The sequence below is a fragment of the Engystomops pustulosus genome, chromosome 2 (assembly GCF_040894005.1).
Source record: "Engystomops pustulosus chromosome 2, aEngPut4.maternal, whole genome shotgun sequence".
Classification (NCBI taxonomy): Eukaryota; Metazoa; Chordata; class Amphibia; order Anura; family Leptodactylidae; genus Engystomops; species Engystomops pustulosus.
Genome location: NC_092412.1, coordinates 48,272,754 through 48,285,850, shown reverse-complemented (window position 1 = coordinate 48,285,850; position 13,097 = coordinate 48,272,754). Strand labels below are relative to the sequence as shown.

At 38.2% G+C, this 13,097-nt stretch overlaps 1 non-coding gene across 1 annotated transcript; it reads right to left on the bottom strand.

The window, feature by feature from the left end:
- Positions 1 to 716: 716 nt before the first annotated feature.
- LOC140120131 (U2 spliceosomal RNA) lies at positions 717 to 902 on the bottom strand. Its single transcript, XR_011853539.1, has one exon. It is a non-coding gene; the product is annotated as a U2 spliceosomal RNA (small nuclear RNA).
- Positions 903 to 13,097: the final 12,195 nt, after the last annotated feature.

The following is a 13,097-nucleotide window of genomic DNA, read 5'->3' as shown; positions in this document are numbered from 1 at the left end:
ATTATTACATATGACTGTAGATGTAAAATATTGTCATTTACTCTTAGTTGGCCACTGTTGGCCCTTTCTTTATAATTTGCAGGCAATAGTCTGTTGTTATATGGAAAAAATTGGATAAAAACTCTTATAATAAATAAACAGTTAAACAAAAAAAATAATAAAGAGCATATACTCACCTTCCTCTCCACTCCTGTTTCCTGTCACTAACGGGTCTTTGTTTGTATACAGAAGCTGACTGTACTATTTCAATCACAGCCCCGCGCCTGCTACAGCCTGAAACTCCTGCTGTAGAAGGTGCTCAGCTGTGGCTGGGATGGCGCTGCCAACCTCTGTATACAAAAAGAGACCCACCATGGACAGGAGGTGACACGGCTAAACAGGAGTGGGGAGAGAGGTGAGTATATGCTCTTTATTATTTTAAAAGTCCCATCCCAGCCAAATATAAAAATGTTGTAGTCCTGGACAACCCCTTTAATACGTGATTAATGTATATTCAATTGATGCCGTGTTCTTAGTTACACATGAGGCCCTATATGCGTTTTCTAAATCTGCAATTTTAAGTAGTTGTCCCAAATGTCTGAACATTTTGAAGTATTTCAATATAAAAAATAAAATATACTGATTCTACAGTTTTGAACATCTTAGTGATAAAGTGTCCTTATTTATACAATATCCTTTTTTTCAAATACAATCTTTCTTTTAGTGATCTAATTTTTCTTTGGTGCCACATTCCTGGAGGTACTGCAATACCAGGTCATTGAGTGGAGTGGACAAAGCAAGCTCTTTTTCCATCTCCCTGTTCCAAAAATATATTTAAAATATGGCCTTGAGATAGGGAACGTGTCAGATATTAAACTTATAAAATACTAAGCTTAATCTTAGTCAAAAGGCCATGGTGTGATATTGATAATAATAATATTTATATGGCGCCATCATATTCCGTAACGCTTTATAAATCATAGGGCACATATACAAGTAAAATAAGACATTACAGAGCATGAATAATTATATTAATAGGGCCCTGCTCGCAAGAGATTACAATCCAAAATATCTACCATATATACTCGAGTATAAGCCGACCCAAGTATAAGCCGAGGCCCCTAATTTTACCACAAAAACCTGTTAAAACCTATATATTTTTTACTCGAGCACATTTTTTTGTGCTGAAAAACTAGGCTTATACTCGAGTATATAAGGTAATTTAAGTGGGAGCAGGAGTATAGGGAGGGAACTCCCAGGCCTGTCATTCAGCATGATTGCTAAGCGTTTGCTGGAAGCAGATGCTTAAAGATCACTAGCAAATCTGCCATGTAATGCAATATTTAATTGATGCTGGATATTGCAGGATATGGTTTTGCAGTATTGCAGGATACGGTAGAAGGCATTCAAGGGTTAAAGTACCTTTGAATGTATAAAAAAAATAGGGAAAAAAAAGGAAAAAACAAAAAACAAAATAAACCTTAAAGTTCAATTGCTCCTGTTTCCCTAGAACTGATATAAAAATAAATTTAAAAAATCAGGCATCACTCGTAACAGAAAATAGTGCCCAAATGTCCAAATCGCCACTTTTTCACCATTTAGCTATTCATAAATAACTTAATAAAAAGTGATCAAAAGTTTGTGCAGTCCCTAAAATAGTAGCAATACAAAACTTCATCTCATTCCGCAAAAAGTAAGACCATACACATATCTGTACGCTGCAGTATGAAAAAGTTATTAGTACTGGAAGATGGCAGATTGATGATTTTTTTATACTAATGGTTTACATTTTAAAAAATATTTAAATATTAAAACATATTGAAACCTATATAAATTTGGTATCCCCGTGATCATACCAACCTTTACGAATAAAGTGAAGGTGTCAAATGGAACAAAAAGTTAAAGAGTAACTGTAAAGGTTTTTTGTTTTACACAAATGAATAGCTCTTGGGATGTAAAAAAACTTTACCTATTATCTTTATTACCTATATGCACTAGTTTTCTTGCTATAGCCCTCAGATTACCTTAGTACTGTAATGGCTGCCTCCTCTCCATGTGCTGATAAGCCCTGGAATCCGTCAGAGAAACAAAGTGTAAACAAACTACGGATTCATGGGAGGGGAGGAGCTGCTGCTCCCTGCTATCAGGGGAGGAGGTCATGTGAATTCAGCAGAGCTGGATGTCTCCTGCACAGAATAGTGAGGTACAAGATCTCCCTACAGTCCATCTCAGTCTTTGATGCTACAGAAGTATCTCTGTCTCTGCTCTTCATGCTGCTCACTTCCCCCACCTTGTCATCGGCAGTATCAGCTTTGTGCAAATAAGCTATTAACTGAGTGCTCAGACAGCACTCAGTTTTAGACTGCATGTAACTGGGTTACTTATGATTTTTACCACTTATTACATGTTCCCTACTCCTCCATGTGATGGAAGCTGCCAGGCTGTAACCATATACATCCTGTATGTGCACGCTAAATTACTTTGAGAGAATACACAAGGCATCATGGCATCTGTGGACAAGCTAACTGGCCTCAGCTTGAGGGCGTAGACTGACAGATATTAGTCTCCGGCCACTTCCCCTTCTGGTGAGAAAGATTTTGTGAAACACTTTCAGAAAAGAAATTGCCATAACTTTGGAAAGAAAAGGAAGAGCAGCAAAAAGTAGGCATCGTTTTGTTTGTTTTCAAAGGGGGAATCACATACAATAATTTGGTAACATCACTATAGCTTTAAAACACAAAACCGAAAAAAGAACCGTTAAGGAAAAGTCATTAAGGGGTTAAAACAGTTTGTCCCAACTGCAAAGCTTTATTTTATCTGGCTCCCTATATGGGGGAAGCAGCACATTTACTACTTTTGGCCCAGAAATTTGCCTTTAACATCTTGAATATAAACACCAATATAATGTAGAGAAGCATAATTTACATTTTCATTAGTATTTGGTTATTGTGAACCTGTGACGGCCTGTACTGGGATCAATTCCAGAACATTATTTAGATAGATGCTGTGTAAAAATCATATAATCCCTTAGACAAAATATTTTTTTTTATCCTCCTAACCCCTGACATAAATACTTGTAAAAAAAAAATTACAACAGATGAAACCATAGTAGAAACCTTTTCGGAGCATATTTCCATTTATACATGTGTAGGGAATTGTTTCAGAAATCACTTGGAGAAATGGTATAATTATAAATGTTTGTGTCCATTTGTTTCTGGCTTATTTTTCCTGTGTGAAAATTTGGTCTGAATGAGGCCCTCAGTCTCCTAGTACAATGACTCACTTACCACAACTATGTGAAGAGAGTCTCCTTCAAGGGCTCCTGCATAATGCAATGTTAGCTGAAATGTAAAGTTGGCTATGTTTTCCTATCCCTACTTCAGTGATAAAAAATATGAAACCGCATTGCTATCGTGTAAGACGGTGTTGTAATGCTGGCATTAGTGAGTCGTCTGCTTACTCAGGTGTCTACATTTTACTATGGGAAAATATTCATTTGAATGAGAAACTACGAAAAAATGTCTGTGGGTGTTATGAGATCCACACGTGTGAACAATGTCAAAATAATTCAAAAAATCGTAAAAATGGCTTAGTCACTGTTATAATACAACAGATGGTACGTTAGATTACAACAGCGACTAAGACTTTGTACAGTATAAAAATGCTGTACCATTAAAATATTTTCTCTGACAGATAATTTACTATAACATACAATTAATTCAGTTATCTGGGCAGTTCAAAAATATCAGTACCATCTGTCATTGGACCATCTGTCAGCTTCTAGGCTGGTTGAGAAAGTGGGTCGGTATCTGACTTCTCTGTCCCCCCATCTATTTTATCAAGAGTGGGGAAAAGTGTGAGCCTATGCTTCCTACAATCGGTATCCCTGCCTACTTGCCTACCCAGCGCTAAACCACAGATGACAACTGGGCGACGGTACCTATATAGAGTGCACACTACAGAAAAACAGACACCAAGGCATAGTCTAACAATCTGGATGGAAAGGGCAGAGGCTAGGCTGTCACTGCACCTCGTCATCCACTCCTGCTGCATTGTGATACCAGTTACAAAGTTGTATTACACCCCAAGAGCTACTGATTTGTGGAAAAAACCCTTTACAGTTACTCTTTAAATAAAAAATGATTTCGCTAGTGGAAAATATCCTGTGCCATGGACAATACAATGTAGCAGTATTACAGCAAATTTATGTTGCACGGTACAACCCTTACTGACCCACTGTACAGTCCAGCACCACCCCTTCCCCGCCAAACAGGTGTAGAGGGTAAGTATTCATAATTCCCAACTCTGCACTGTGAATTATGACTAAATCACTGCTTGTATGCCTGTTTTTAGGCAGAGAAGCCATGATAAATCCCCCATTGAGATTGTTGCATATAGCATTGACTGATAGATAATTGATGAACACTGTAAAAGATAAATAAATAGACAATAGTAGAAAAATCAGCACTCCAGAAGCGATGTCATATGTGGAAGAAGTGGTCCTTTATCCATACCAGGCAACATATGGCTCTGTGTGAGTCTTTAAGTATAGCTAGATAGACATGGATAGATAGAATAAGAGATAAAGGTAAAGAGATATATAAGAGAAAATCTAATACATAAAGCTGAGTGTATGTGTGTATGTGTTTATGTCCGCTAAAGGAATCTGCACTGTTGCGTTTACAATCACCAAATTTTGCACAGCTGCTCTCAGGGAAAGTCATCGACTAGGTTTGTAGCCAAAATGTTTACCCTGTGCAAAATACTCTTATTAACCACCATATACAGAATCCATTCTCTGCTGGCTGCTGTGGCAGTTAGAAGCTGAATGGTGATTGGTTGCTATTTTGCCACAGGTCATTAATATGAGCTCTGAGCTTTTATTGGTTATTATAGGCAATGAGTATAAGACAGCTCATGTGTGAGGTAAGATAGATAGGGATACAGAGATTTAACAGAAATGTCAGAGACACAAATGGTCATGGACAGTCAGAGACAGTTACAGTGAGAGACAGACAAACAGTTGGAGACAGAGACAGAGAAAATCGGAGTGAGAGACAGAGTCAGAGACAGTCAGAGACGAAGACAGTCAGAGACAGAGACAACCAGACACAGACAGAGGCACACAAATATTGTCAGAGACAGCAAGACAGAGACAGACAGACACAGTCAGGGACCCTCAGAGACAGTGACAGTCAGAGACAAAGACAATCACTGAGGGAGGTGGTCAGAGACAGTCGGATACAGAGACAGTCAGATAGATAGAAACAGACAAAGACAGTCAGAGACAGTCAGAGAGAGAGACAGATACACATAAAATATTTTTGTTCATCCATTCCATTTTGTTATAGTTAAAAGCAGTTATTTACTATGCTGGGCAATGGCAGGAGCTACAGCTAGTAGATAGATAAATATGGATAGATAGATAGATAGATAGATAGATAGATAGATAGATAGATAGATAGATATAGTAGATAATAGATAGATACTGAAGCTGGGGAATAGCTAGAAGGATAAATATGTAATAAGATATATAAAGGTTAATGTGAGATCGGATACTAGAAGAGAGATTTTTGTTAACCCATTCTATTTTGTTTTAGCTAAGAGCAGTTATTTACTATCCCGGAAAAATGCCAAAAGCTACAGCTAATAGATAGATAAATATGGATTGATAAAGTAGATACTAGATAGATACTAAAGAGGGTAAATAGCTGGAAGGATCAATAGATAATAGGATATATAAATGTTAAAATGAGATCAGATACTAGGAGAGCTAGATACATATTTAGGGACCAGATAAATCTTGATAGAGATCCAGAGGAATACATAGAGAGGTAGCACAAGGTAGCATAATATTCTGCACAAATCCAATCTCTCATGTCTAGCCAAGTGTTAATTTCAGGAATCATTGCAGGATTTTGCGTCTATGAAGAGTTAAGATCACTGCCAATTACTTCGCTCTTTGACATCTCATTAGCTTAAAGCATTAGGGATGACTTCATCCACACGGTGACATCATGTTCTAATCTGGAAAGGTGCATTCATTTGGGATTGCTTCAAAACAATTATTCCGTGAATCGCCAGCGGTTTCTATTGACTTACTAAGACAAAATTCACTTTCATAGAGTGTAACCCCTGGTATGTAAATGCACTGAAAATAGCACATTAGATCATCGCTCCTGTCGCTTACTGGCATGCAGCGGAGGACCAGAAACTGGGAGGAACACTCTACCTGATGGCTGCATTTACTACAGGCAGCTAGGGTTTACTTTTCATGATTTAGTTCTTCTGAGATGGATATAACATTTTAATTATCTGGCAATGTGGTGTAAGCAACAAGACTATCCCTTAAAGAGGTTATATTCGGCTGTAGTAAATGCAACTAATTTACCAATGTTTACCTAGTAAATCACACTGCACCGCATTTTAGGTGGCCTCTAGCAGTGTTTGTTTACTATGGCTCACAGGCCTCATGTCATATTCTTCTGAGGCCAGTGAATCTAGGGGTTATGTGGGTAAATTGCCACAAGATTTCCATTCTTGTGATAAGAGCCTAAATAGTTTGCTTTTATGATTCACAAAATTTTATGGGCTTTCTAAAATAGGCAGAGTTATCTCTAAGATGGCCGTAATCATTCAGTGATGATCTAACAGACTTACATATAGTAATGATGTGTAACTGCCATCACTAAACACACTGTGATGGGTCTCACACCACTGGCCATACTGGATACGCTGCAAGCAACCGACTACAGCCAAAATAGTGATGATCACATGACCTGCCAAGGCCGGTGTGGACATGTGACCAGCGGCCATCTTCTGTCCTGTGTCTGCTCCACGCAGAGAAAATCAATGGACTGATTAAAGGCCATACAACATACTGTTGTCCACAAAATTTTTCTGCTGAAGGGAGCAAAATTAAAGGTGTTGTTCAACTAGCAGGTGGGCTGGGGGGGGTAAGTTTGAAAAACATAAAACTGTACTCACCTCCTCTGTCGCTCCCAGGGTACCACGTCGTCATCTCGCTAGTCCATGTCGGCTTCTGGTCGGACCCGCCCCCATATCTCAGCACTGGATACATCTCTGGTAATAGGGATGGGTGGTCATGGCCGGCAACCACGGCCGGAAGCTGAACCCAGTGGAGCTTTCATGCCCCTGTAAACAAACAGGGGCACATACCAACGAGATGGGGGAAAGTGGGGGCAATAAAACCATTACCAAGTACAACAAAGATATTGTCATCAAAACAGCAGACAAAGAACGGGCTGTATTAATTATCAACACATCAGAAATCAAACAAGCAACTTTCAGATAAAAGATCTCTCTCTACCTTGTTAAGGAAACACCGCATCAAACCATTTGTCATCTATTGTCAGTAGTGATTTAATGATGGGTCAGTGTTATCTATAAAGAGGTCATTGTACAGGGAGGGGGAGGAGATAAGTTGTGACATCATCTATTGTCAGTAGTGATGTAATGATGGATCACTGTTATCTATATAGGGGTCATTGTACAGGGAGGGGGAGGAAGTAATCTGTGACATCATCTATTGTCATTAGTGATGTAATGATGGGTCAATGCTATCTATATAGAAGTCATTGTACAGGGAGGGGGGAGAAGATAAGCTGTGACATCATCTATTGTCAGTAGTGATGTAATGATGAGTCAGTATTATCTATATAGAAGTCATTGTACAGGGAGGGGGGAGAAGATAAGCTGTGACATCATCTATTGTCAGTAGTGATGCAATGATGAGTCAGTGTTATCTGCATAGAGGTCATTGTACAGGGAGGGAAAGGATATAAGCTGTGACATCATCTATTGTCAGTAGTGGTGATGTAATGATGGGTCAGTGTTATCTATATAAAAGTCATTGTACAAGGAGGATGAGGAGATAAGCTATGACATCATCTATTGTCAGTAGTAGTGATGTAATGAAGGGTCAGTGTTATCTATATAGAGGTCATTGTACAGGGAGTGGGAGGAGATAAGCTGTGACATCATCTATTGTCAGTAGTGATGTAATGATGGGTCAGTGTTATCTATATAAAAGTCATTGTACAAGGAGGATGAGGAGATAAGCTCTGACATCATCTATTGTCAGTAGTGATGTAATGATGGGTCAGTGTTATCTATATATAGGTCAATCTACAGGGAGGAGGAGATAAGCTTTGGCATCACATATTGTCAGTAGTGATGTAATGATTGGTCAGTGTTATCTATATAGAGGACATTATACAGGGAGGGGAGGAAGTAATCTGTGACATCATCTATTGTCAGTAGTGATGTAATGATGGGTCAGTGCTATCTATATAGAGGTCAATGTAAAGGGAGGGGGGAGAAGATAAGCTGTGACATCATCTATTGTCAGTAGTGATGTAATGATGGGTCAGTGTTATCTGTATAGAGGTCATTGTACAGGGATGGGAAGGAGATAAGCTGTGACATCATCTTTTTTCAGTAGTGGTGATGTAATGATGGGTCAGTGTTATCTATATAGAAGTCATTGTACAGGGAGGATGAGGAGATAAGCTATGACATCATCTATTGTCAGTAGTGATGTAATGATAGGTCAGTGTTATCTATATAGAGGTCATTGTAAAGGGAGGGGGGAGAAGATAAGCTGTGACATCATCTATTGTCAGTAGTGATGTAATGATGGGTCAGTGTTATCTGTATAGAGGTCATTGTACAGGGAGGGGAAGGAGATAAGCTGTGACATCATCTATTGTCAGTAGTGGTGATGTAATGATGGGTCCGTGTTATCTATATAGAAGTCATTGTACAGGGAGGATGAGGAGATAAGCTATGGCATCATCTATTGTCAGTAGTGATGTAATGATGGGTCAGTGTTATCTATATAGAGGTCATTGTACAGGGAGTGGGAGGAGATAAGCTGTGACATCATCTATTGTCAGTAGTGATGTAATGATGGGTCAGTGTTATCTATATAAAAGTCATTGTACAAGGAGGATGAGGAGATAAGCTATGACATAATCTATTGTCAGTAGTGATGTAATGATGGGTCAGTGTTATCTATATAGAGGTCATTGTACAGGGAGGGGGAGGAGATAAGCTGCGACATCATCTATTGTCAGTAGTGATGTAATGATGGGTCAGTGTTATCTATATATAGGTCAATCTACAGGGAGGAGGAGATAAGCTTTGGCATCACATATTGTCAGTAGTGATGTAATGATTGGTCAGTGTTATCTATATAGAGGACATTATACAGGGAGGGGAGGAAGTAATCTGTGACATCATCTATTGTCAGTAGTGATGTAATGATGGGTCAGTGCTATCTATATAGAGGTCATTGTAAAGGGAGAGGGAGAAGATAAGCTGTGACATCATCTATTGTCAGTAGTGATGTAATGATGGGTCAGTGTTATCTGTATTGAGGTCATTGTACAGGGAGGGGAAGGAGATAAGCTGTGACATCACCTCTTGTCACTAGTGGTGATGTAATGATGGGTCAATGTTATCTATATAGAAGTCATTGTACAGGGAGGATGAGGAGATAAGCTATGACATCATCTATTGTCAGTAGTGATGTAATGATGGGTCAGTGTTATCTATATAGAGGTTATTGTAAAGGGAGGGGGGAGAAGATAAGCTGTGACATCATCTATTGTCAGTAGTGATGTAATGATGGGTCAGTGTTATCTGTATAGAGGTCATTGTACAGGGAGGATGAGGAGATAAGCTATGGCATCATCTATTGTTAGTAGTGATGTAATAATTGGTCAGTGTAATCTATATAGAAGTCATTGTACAGGGAGGATGAGGAGATAAGCTATGGCATCATCTATTGTCAGTAGTGATGTAATGATGGGTCAGTGTTATCTATATAGAGGACATTGTACATGGAGGGGGAGAAGATAAGCTGTGACATTATCTATTGTCAGTAGTGATGTAATGATGGGTCAGTGTTATCTGTATAGAGGTCAATGTACAGGGAGGAGGAGGAGATAAGCTGTGACATCATCTATTGTCAGTAGTGATGTAATGATGGGTCAGTGTTTTCTATATAGAGGACATTGTACAGGGAGGGGAAGGAGATAAGCTGTGACATCTATTGCCAGTAGTGATGTAATGATGGGTCGGTGTTATCTATATAGAGGTCATTATACAGGGAGGAGGAGGAGGAGATAAGCTATGACATCATCTATTGTCAGTAGTGATGTAATGATGGGCCAGTGTTACCTATATAGAGGTCATTGTACAGAGAGGGGGAGGAGATAATCTGTGACATCATCTTTTGTCAGTAGTGATGTAATGATGGGTCAGTGTTATCTATATAGAGGTCAATCTACAGGGAGGGGGAGAAGATAATCTGTGACATCTATTGTCAGTAGTGATGTAATGATGACTAAGTGTTATTTACACTGGAGTTCAAAATTAGAGAGCAACACAATATTTCCTAATTGTTAAGGTCATTGTGTAGTCCATTTTTGAGTACATCCTAACATTAACCAGGGTCCTTTCCTGTTTTTTCATGTCCATTTTTCACTCCCCACCGTCAAAAATCTATAACTTTTTTATTTTTCCATGTACTGTGTGACGGCTTGTTTTCAGCATAACAAATTGCACTTCATAGTGATGGTATTAAATATTCCATGCCATGTACTCGGAAGCGGGAAAAAAATACCAAATGCAGTGAAAATGGTGAAAAAACGCATTTGCGCCATTTTCTTGTAGGCTTGGATATTACGTTTTTCACTGCGCCCCAAATGACATGTCTACTTTATTCTTTGGGTCGGTACGATTAAGGGGTACCAAATTTGTATAGGTTTTATAATGCTTTCATACATTTACAAAAATTAAAACCTCCTGTACAAAAATAATTTTTTAGATTTTGCCAACTTCTGCCGCCAATAACTTTTTTATACTTTGGTGTACGGAGCTGTGGGTGGTGTCATTTTTTGTGAAATTTGATAATATTTTCAATGATATCATTTTTAGGACTGTACGATCTTTTGATCACTTTTTATAGATTTTTTTATATTTTTCAAAATGGCTATAAAGTGCCGTTTTCGACTTTGGGCGCTATTTTCCGTTACGGGGTTAAATGCATTGAAAAACTGTTTATATATACCGTTGATATATATACTGTTGATACATCGGGCATTTTCGGACGCGTCGATACCTAATGTGTTTATGATTTTTACTGTTTATTTATATTTATGTCAGTTCTAGGGAAAGGAGGGTGATTTGAAATTTTAAGTTTTTTTATTATAATTTTTTTTAAACTTTTTTTATTTTTATTTTTACTATTTTTCAGACTCCCTAGGGTACTTTAACCCTAGGTTGTCTGATCGATCCTACCATACTACAGTATGGCAGTATATGGGGATTTTCCTCCTCATTCGTTACAATCAGCACATTGTAATGAAGGGGTTAAAACGAAATAGCCTCAGGTCTTCGCAATATGCAGCAAAGACTTACCGGCTATGGAGAGGGCTCAGCCCGTGAGCCCTCTCCATGCAGCGTGACCCGACCGCCGCCGTGAATACACGGCGGGCGGTCGCAAACTGGTTAATAAAAGAGCTATATTGTATTACTTAAATTATATATATTCTAAAGCACAGAATAAAAATCTAAATAAAATAATTGTAAAAGAACACATCAAAATTAGAGAACACTTTCATATACCTGTGCGTTATTGGTGTTATTCGGGCACCTGGTGCTAATTCCCTTATATATCTGATAAACCCTATTTAACTGGGAGCCTAACTTTCCAGTTTTCACTGACTTTGCAAAAATGGTGTTCCAAACTGACTGAAACCTTCCTGCAGCAGGTTGTCCAAATGAAGGTCAAAGGTGTGACCCTATAGCATGAGACGGTGGTTGTTCCAAGTCTGTGATTTCTAGAATATTGCATCTTTATAACATCACAAACTCATTCAAGGCCCCCAAGAAGTCTGGTTGCTTGAAAGACAAATGCAAGAGAGGACAGGATAATGCAGAGAATCTCCATGGAGAATTGTTTCAACACTGCAGCTGAAACTGCTTACCAGTTCAACAATGAACAGGTTAAGGATCTTGTCATACAATGTCTCAACATTTAAGAACATTTGTAACGAACGCCCTTTCTGAAGTGATCAAACCTCTAATAAGCAGAAAGAATCAAGCCTAGACTCCTCTTTCCTGAGAAGCATGTTTTGTGGACAGAATAGAAACATTCTGTAAAAGAAGTAAGTGAAAGGTGGTGGAGGAAAAGTCATGGTTTGGGGAATGTTTTCTGCGGCAGGAGATAGATCTTTCAGCCACATGAAGTGAATGCAAGTGAGTATTGTTCAGTCAATTTTCATGCAGGATAATATCCCCTGTCCCTGTGTACTTCTATTTTTAGATCCTGTGGCCAGGGTGAAAATCACAGGTTATCTCATCAAAATAAATATTAACATAAATATTTGGTTAGGAAATAGGTCATTTTCTGTTAACACATGCCCCTTAAGGAATGGGAAGCCCCTTTAAATTTAAATAAAAACTAAAAAAATACAAATAAAAAAGCCAAACTAACAAAATGTAAAAACTCCTAGCAGTTAAAGCAAATAGCTGCCTGAATGGCTTGTCTACACTCTGAAAGCTGATTAGAAATAAATACAATTTACGATGTTCCTCAGTGCAGAATCAAATATTTACATAATGTAATCTCATAACAAACACAATCTAATTCCTGGAATACAAAACACTTCATTATCATTTATCTTGGTTCCCCTGTCAGATCTGTAGTTATTGTTGAGATGCCGTATGACATTATTAGTACTTATTTAGTAGACAGGATTAACCTTCAATGTCAAAATGTTTACTACTAGTGACTCACTGACTAGAGGAATGAGTATATACTTGACTGATTCCGGGCTTTATGGGTTTATTAACAAAGGATTAAACTGGGGAGAAGGTAATTCTAAACAAGAGTAAATGACAGGAGAAGAAATTATAACAACTACATTTTTCTGTTTAATATATATATAATATTCTCTTTGTCCAGAGCCTATTTATTCACACATACCATGTGGCACATATGGCAAACTAGTCATACAAATCATGGAACTCTCAGTTTTCATTTACTACCAACACAACATCTTACTACATTCACTATTAATAATAAT